Source organism: Balaenoptera borealis (genome assembly GCF_965194805.1).
Source record: "Balaenoptera borealis genome assembly, chromosome: 11".
Taxonomy (NCBI): domain Eukaryota; kingdom Metazoa; phylum Chordata; class Mammalia; order Artiodactyla; family Balaenopteridae; genus Balaenoptera; species Balaenoptera borealis.
In genome coordinates this window covers 9,090,482-9,098,990 of record NC_138868.1, presented here as the reverse complement: position 1 = coordinate 9,098,990, position 8,509 = coordinate 9,090,482, and the positions used below count along the sequence as shown (strand labels likewise).

The 8,509-nt window shown below is 39.6% G+C and overlaps 1 long non-coding RNA gene across 1 annotated transcript in view; it reads right to left on the bottom strand.

Moving 5' to 3' along the window:
• Positions 1-2,861: 2,861 nt before the first annotated feature.
• LOC309606754 overlaps positions 2,862-8,509 on the bottom strand; it is a 308,111-nt gene continuing 302,463 nt past the window's right edge. The window contains exon 2 of the long non-coding RNA XR_014232044.1: positions 2,862-6,780. This is a non-coding gene — a long non-coding RNA (uncharacterized lncRNA). The remainder of the gene's footprint in view (positions 6,781-8,509) is intronic.

Sequence of the window (8,509 nt, the reverse complement as noted above, 5' to 3'; positions counted from 1 at the left end):
TCACCAAACTATTTTTTTAAATTAATTAATTAATTAATTAATTAATTTATATTTGGCTGTGTTGGGTTTTCGTTGCTGCTTGCAGGCTTTCTCTAGTTGAGACGAGCAGGGGCTACTCTTCGTTGTGGTGCGCGGGCTTCTCATTGCGGTGGCTCCTCTTGTTGAGGAGCATGGACTCTAGGCGCGCGGGCTTCAATAGTTGTGGCACGCGGGCTCAGTAGTTGTGGTTTGTGGGCTCTAGAGCGCAGGCTCAGTAGTTATGGCGCAGGGGCTTAGTTGCTCCGTGGCATGTGGGATCTTCCTGGACCAGGGCTCGAACCCATGTGCCCTGCATTGGCAGGCGGATTCTTAACCACTGTGCCACCAGGGAACTCCCACCAAACTTTTTTGATTGCTCTCTATCAGTTAAGAAAAAAACTAGAGGGAATTCCCTGGCAGTCCAGTGGTTGGGACTCTGCGCTTTCGCTGCTGAGGGCCTGGGTTCAGTCCGTGCTCCGGCAACTAGGATCCCGCAAGCTGCACAGAGCAGCCAAAAAAACCCCCAAAAAACAAAAAAACTAGAACACCCTAATAGATGAAGATTTTTTTAGGGTAAATTACATTTTATGTACATTATCAATTATTTGAAAAGGTAGAAAATTTTTCAAAGGATGAAATATAAATAGAAGTTCACATGTTTTCTTTATAAATCATTGTATTGGCTAAGATGATGCCTGAAATTAGAATCCTGGGTTCATCTTACGCTTTCTGATGAAGGCTAAGTCATTTTGTCTGTTTGGTGGTTTAGTGCTTCTTTCATGGTGGATTCTTTTTGGTGGCCTTTAATGTGTGATGCAGAAATCTTCGGCTCTGTGCGCTCTCCCGTATGTCTGTCACCATTCTCTGCCTGAGGCCTCATTGCCTTTGATCTTCTAGTCCTTTCCCTTCCGGTCCTCTAATCAGATGGCCAGGCCATTGGCCATCGACCTAGAATGTGTATATATTCTCACCTTGGGTTATTTCTCCTTCTACACAAGGTGGATCATCAGATGTATAGCTGGCAGATTTTCTGTCTCCACTGTCTTTCAAGACCACTTCTGAATGTGACTGTCATCCATTTTCAGTTGGCACTCATAAGTTAACCCATCTGTAAATCATGCTTGGGCTTTTACTTCCTCCCTTAGCATGTTATACAAGACATTCCTTATGACTATGGGTTCTTTTGCACAAGGGGTGGGGATGCTTTTAGATGTATGGTGGGTAGCAAGAGGTCTGGGCTACCTGCTCATGCAGTTTGCTTGTGTCCTCTGGTTCTGCTTAGTCTTGATTCTGGAGGTACCCTTTCCATCTTTTGAAAGACTGCTGCTGGTCTGGTCTGATTGACTTAACAGGTCCAACTTATAATGGCAGCAGTTCTGACATAACTCATAACTCATAATGGGAGCAAGTCTGACAACCGACTCATAATGGGAGCATTTCATGGTTACTTAGTGTTTCATTATGAAGTATTCCAATAACAGGCTAAGAGTTTTTTCTCAAAAGGCATGTATTTCTCTGTTGTGGACAGCCTGGCCTTGCTCTAGAACTTCAAGCCCCTGCTTTGCCCATTGGGGCTTGCCATAGGCTCCACACTGCATGTTTTTCCACCCTCTTAGGTCTCTTGGATGTTATGGCCTAAGCGGCAGGGCTTCGTGCATTGCAGCTTGGACCTGCTGCAGAGCCCTTTCCTACTCTGGGTTGCACTCAAAGTTGGCAACTTACCATGTCATCTGGTGTATAGGTGGGAGCTTTATTTCTAGGAGTGGATAAGATAGGCACCATCCACACATCCTTTCTGTCTTTTATGGTGGCACTAATCTCTGTCCCTCTCCCCTTACTCCCTAGGATATGGTCATTTCTTTTTATTTACTATCATGGCTGAAGAGTGGGGGAATTTCAAAGATTTCTACCTTGACTTTCCCACTATGATAGCTCTTCTCTCTTAGGTTAAGGACCCAAAGTAGAGGTTATACCAACTCATGAGTATATTAGTTCCACTAAACACTTGGGGACTGAAGAAATTACCTCTTCTGATGGGAATCATGATGATGCTTTGGGTCTCTAGGCATCAGTGTCAGCTCAGATCCTGTGTCTAAAATGCTGAAAATATTTGCACATTCTCCTTTTCCAAATGTATAGTCATCTCAATAGATGATGAGTTCCCTTTTGGGAAGAACTGGGAGAGTCATTATAGTTTCATGATCCTTCCCCTGGGGACTTGGTTATCTCTTCAGTAACTGAGTTTTGGATGTGAAAATTGGCTCAGATCCAGGAACTAAGGAAGAGATTTTGGCACCATTTATTTATTTATTTTATTAAAAAAATTTAATTTAATTTATTTATTTACACAGCAGGTTCTTATGGTTATCTATTTTATACATATTAGTGTGTATAAGTCAATCCCAATCTCCCAATTCATCCAACCACCACTACTCCCCCCGCCACTTTCCCCCCTTGGTGTCCATACGTTTGTTCTCTATATCTATGTCTCAACTTCTGCCCTGCAAACCGGTTCATCTGTACCATTTTTCTAGGTTCCACATATATGTGTTAATATATGATATTTATTTTTCTCCTTCTGACTTACTTCACTCTATATGACAGTCTCTAGATCCATCCACATCTCTACAAATGACCCAGTTTTGTTCCTTTTTATGGCTGAGTAATATTCCATTGTATATATGTACCACATCTACTTTATCCATTCGTCTGTCGATGGGCATTTAGGTTGCTTCCATGATCTGGCTACTGTAAATAGTGCTGCAATGAACATTGGGGTGCATGTGTCTTTTTGAATTATGGTTTTCTCTGGGTATATGCCCAGTAGTGGGATTGCTGGGTCATATGGTAATTCTATTTTTAGTTTTTTAAGGACCCTCCATACTGTTCTCCATAGTGGCTGTATCAGTTTACATTCCCACCAACAGTGCAAGAGGGTTCCCTTTTCTCCACACCCTCTCCAGCATTTGTTGTTTGTAGATTTTCTGATGATGCCCATTCTAACTGGTGTGAGGTGATACCTCATTGTAGTTTTAATTTGCCTTTCTCTAATAATTAGTGATGTTGAGCAGCTTTTCATGTGCTTCTTGGCCATCTGTATGTCTTCTTTGGAGAAATGTCTATTTAGGTCTTCTGCCCATTTTTTGATTGGGTTGTTTTTTTAATATTGAGCTTCGTGAGCTGTTTATATATTTTGGAGATTAATCCTTTGTCCATTGATTCGTTTGCAAATATTTTCTCCCATTCTGAGGGTTGTCTTTTTGTCTTGTTTGTAGTTTCCTTTGCTTTGCAAAAGCTTTTAAGTTTCATTAGGTCCCATTTGTTTATTTTTGTTTTTATTTCCATTACTCTAGGAGGTGGATCAGAAAAGATCTTGCTGTGATTTATGTCAAACAGTGTTCTTTCTATGTTTTCCTCTAAGAGTTTTATAGTGTCCAGTCTCCAGTCCATTAGGTCTCTAATCCATTTTGAGTTTATTTTTGTTTATGGTGTTAAGGAGTGTTCTAATTTCATTCTTTTACATGCAGTTGTCCAGTTTTCCCAGCACCACTTATTGAAGAGACTGTCTTTTCTCCAGTGTATATCCTTGCCTCCTTTGTCATAGATTAGTTGACCATAGGTGTGTGGGTTTATCTCTGGGCTTTCTATACTGTTCCATTGATCTGTGTTTCTGTTTTTGTGCCAGTACCATATTGTCTTGATTACTGTAGCTTTGCAGTATAGTCTGAAGTCAGGGAGTCTGATTCCTCCAGCTCCGTTTTTTTCCCTCAAGACTGCTTTAGCTATTCGGGGTCTTTTGTGTCTCCATACAAATTTTAAGATTTTTTTGTTCTAGTTCTGTAAAAAAATGCCACTGGTGATTTGATAGGGATTGCATTGAGTCTGTAGATTGCTTTGGGTAGTATAGTCGTTTTCACAATATTGATTCTTCCAATCCAAGAACATGGCATATTTCTCCACCTGTTTGTGTAATCTTTGATTTCTTTCATCAGTCTCTTATAGTTTTCTGAGTACAGGTCTTTTACCTCCTTAGTAGGTTTATTCCTAGGTATTGTTTTTGTTGCAGTGGTGAATGGGATTGTTTCCTTAATTTCTCTTTCTGATTTTTCGTTGTCAGTGTATAGGAATGCAAGAGATTTCTGTGCATTAACTTTGTATCCTGCAACTTTACCAAATTAATTGATAACCTCTAGTAGTTTTCTGGTGGCATCTTTAGGATTCTCTATGTATAGTATCACGTTATATGCATATAGTGAGAGTTTTACTTCTTCTTTTCCAATTTGTACTCTTTTTATTTCTTTTTCTTCTCTGATTGCCGTGGCTAGGACTTCCAAAACTATGTTGAATAATAGTGGCGAGAGTGGACATCCTTGTCTTGTTCCTGATCTTAGAGGAAATGCTTTCAGTTTTTCACCATTGAGAATGATGTTTGCTGTGGGTTTGTCATATATGGCCTTTATTATGTTGAGGTAGGTTCCCTCTATGCCCACTTTCTGGAGAGTTTTTATCATAAATGTGTGTTGAATTTTGTCAGAAGCTTTTTCTGCATCTATTGAGATGGTCATATGGTTTTTATTCTTCAGTTTGTTAATATGGTGTATCACATTGATTGATTTGCATATATTGAAGAATCCTTGCATTCCTGGGATAAACCCCACTTGATCATGGTGTATGATCCTTTTAACGTGTTGTTGGATTCTGTTTGCTAGTATTTTGTTGAGGATTTTTGCATCTATATTCATCAGTGATATTGGTTTATAATTTTCTTTTTTTGTAGTATCTTTGTCTGGTTTTGGTATCCGGGTGATGGTGGCTTCATAGAATGAGTTTGGGAGTGTTCCTTCCTCTGCAATTTTTTGGACGAGTTTGAGAAGGATGGGTGTTAGCTCTTCTCTAAATGTTTGATAGAATTCACCTGTGAAGCCATCTGGTCCTGGACTTTTGTTTGTTGGAAAATTTTTAATCACAGTTTCAATATCATTATTTGTGATTGGTCTGTTCATATTTTCTATTTCTTCCTGCTTCAGTCTTGGAAGGTTATACCTTTTTAAGAATTTGTCCATTTCTTCCAGGTTGTTCATTTTATTGGCATAGAGTTGCTTGTAGTAGTCTCTTAGGATGCTTTGTATTTCTGCAGTGTCTGTTGTAGCTTCTCCTTTTTCATTTCTAATTTTATTGATTTGAGTCCTCTTCCTCTCTTTCTTGATGAGCCTGGCTAATGGTTTATCAATTTTGTTTATCTTCTCAAAGAACCAGTTTTTAGTTTTATTCATCTTTGCTGTTTTCTTTGTTTCTATTTCACTTATTTCTGGTCTGATGTTTATGATTTCTTTCCTTCTTCTAACTTTGGGTTTTGTTTGTTCTTTCTCTAGTTCCTTTAGGTGTAAGGTTAGATTGTTTATTTGAGATTTTTCTTGTTTCTTGAGGTAGGCTTGTATTGCTATAAACTTCCTGTTAGAACTGCTTTTGCTGCATCCCGTAGGTTTTGGATCATTGTGTTTTCGTTGTCATTTGTCTCTAGGTATTTTTTGATTTCCTCTTTGATTTCTTCAGTGATCTCTTGGTTGTTTAGTAACGTATTGTTTAGCATCCATGTGTTTGTGTTTTTACGTTTTTTTCCCTGTAATTGATTTCTAATCTCATAGTGTTGTGGTCGGAAAAGATGCTTGATATGATTTCAATTTTCTTAAGTTTACCAAGGCTTGATTTGTGACCCAAGATGTGATCTATCCTGGAGAATGTTCCATGTGCACTTGAGAAGAAAGTGTAATCTGCTGTTTTTGGATGGAATGTCCTATAAATATCAATTAAATCTACCTGGTCTATTGTGTCATTTAAAGCTTGTGTTTTCTTATTAATTTTCTGTCTGGAAGATCTGTCCATTGGTATAAGTGAGGTGTTAAAGTCCTCCACTGTTATTATGTTACTGTTGATTTCCTCTTTTATGGCTGTTAGCAGTTGCCTTATGTATTGAGGTGCTCCTGTGTTGGGTGCATATATATTTATAATTGTTATATCTTCTTCTTTGATTGATCCATTGATCATTATGTAGTGTCCTTCCTTGTCTCTTGTAACATTCATTATTTTAAAGTCTATTGTATCTGATATGAGTATTGCTACTCCAGCTTTCTTTTGATTTCCATTTGCATGGTATATCTTTTTCCATCCCCTCACTTTCAGTCTGTATGTGTCCCTAGGTCTGACGTGAGTCTCTTGTAGACAGCATATATATGGGTCTTGTTTTTGTATCCATTCAGCGAGCCTGTGTCTTTTGGTTGGAGCATTTAATCCATTCACGTTTAAGGTAATTATTGATATGTGTGTTCCTATTACCATTTTCTTAAGTGTTATGAGTTTGTTTTTGTAGGTTCTTTTCTTCTCTTGTGTTTCCCACTTAGAGAAGTTCCTTTAGCATTTGTTGTAGAGCTGGTTTGGTGGTGCTGAATTCTCTTAGCTTTTGTTTGTCTGTAAAGCTTTTGATTTCTCTCTCAAATCTGAATGAGATCCTTGCCGGGTAGAGTAATCTTGGCTGTAGGTTCTTCCCTTTCATCACTTTAAATATATCATGCCACTACCTTCTGGCTTGTGGAGTTTCTGCTGAGAAATCAGCTGTTAACATTATGGGAGTTCGCTTGTATGTTATTTGTCGTTTTTCCCTTGTTGCTTTCAATAATTTTTCTTTGTCCTTAATTTTTGTCAATTTGATTACTATGTGTCTCGGCATGTTTCTCCTTGGGTTTCTCCTGCCTGGGACTCTCTGCACTTCCTGGAGTTGGGTGGCTCTTTCCTTTCCCATGTTAGGGAAGTTTTTGACTATAATCTCTTCAAATATTTTCTCAGGTCCTTTCTCTCTCTCTTCTCCTTCTGGGACCCCTATAATGTGAATGCTGTTGTGTTTAATGTTGTCCCAGAGGTCTCTTAGGCCATCTTCATTTCTTTTCATTCTTTTTTCTTTATTTTGTTCCATGGCAGTGAATTCCACCATTCTGTCTTCCAGGTCACTTATCCGTTCTTCTGCCTCAGTTATTCTGCTATTGATTCCTTCTAGTGTATTTTTCATTTCAGTTATTGTATTGTTCATCTTTTTTTGTTTGTTCTTTAATTCTTCTAGGTGTTTGTTCTTTAATTCTTCTAGGTCTTCGTTAAACATTTCTTGCATCTTCTCGATCTTTGCCTCCATTCTTTTTCCGAGGTCCTGGATCATCTTCACTATCATTATTCTGAATTGTTTTTCTGGAAGGTTGCCTATCTCCACTTCATTTAGTTGTTTTTCTGGGGTTTTATCTTGTTCCTTCATCTGGTACAGAGTCCTCTGCCTTTTCATTTTGTCTATCTTTCTGTGAATGTGGTTTTCCTTCCACAGGCTGCAGAACTGTAGTTCTTCTTGCTGGTGGACGAGGCTAAGAGGCTTGTGCAAGCTTCCTCTTGGCTACTATTTATTGTGGTGACTGTATTTAGCCTTCTGCTCCTTTCTTCTTTCTTTCTTCAGGTTGTAGATGTTCAGCAGCATTCTCGGCTTCCTTGGCTTCCCATCTATTTTCCCCCTAGGGATACCTTTGTTTATTATATCTACAACTGTCTTTGATGGGTCAAGGCCCCAAGGCTAACCCTCCAATCTTGCCATTCCTATGGTAATTACAGCTTTCTGGCTTCTGGCAGTTAAGCAGTGCTTCTGTTTAACCTCTCCTGTTTTACTTGATTGGGGATGGGCAGGGAGTACCATCCCCATACATCTCATCTTAAGTAGCTCAGCTCTGTGACTTCCTCTCCTCCACCATAGAGGAGAACCACCCCTGAACTTCTTAGTGATGCTGATACCCCTCTCAATAGATGGCCTTGGTGAATATTGTGTCCTCCGGGCCCTTTCTTGGAACACAATTCTCTGGTGGGTCTTCTGGCCTCACCTGATATATCCATTCTGGCATGCCTGCTTTCTTCAGCCTGTTTATTCCTTCCTCTACCACCTACTAGGGCAACTCAGGCATATCTCTTTCACTCAGCATAGGCCATTGCTTTCTCAAAGCTTCTACGAGCCACCATAGAAGTGATTTTGCCCCACCCACTGGAATCCTTGCCAGGGGTTGAGTCCTGGGTCCCAAGAAAGTTCCCTGAAGTCCTTGGATTCTTAACCAGTGATCATATCCCTGGTCCCCAAGTGCTTAATGGGATTGATATACTTGGAGTTGGAGTAACCCCCACATTGAGTCTTTGGCCTGGGAAAGACAAAGTAGAAATCTTTGAAACTGCTCGGTCCCTACTCCAGCGACTTTCTTACTACCCATTCTCTCTTCAACCCATTGCACTCAGGGTTCTGTCCTGGATTCACTTGTTTTCTCACTCTGCCTAGACCAATTTATCCATTACCATGACTTCATTAACTATACATATTCCGCCATCTCCCAAACTTCATCTCAATCCAGGATCTCCTGAACTGCAGACCCTTGTATCTGACTGCCAGACATGTTCACTGAGATGGTTCATCAACATCTGG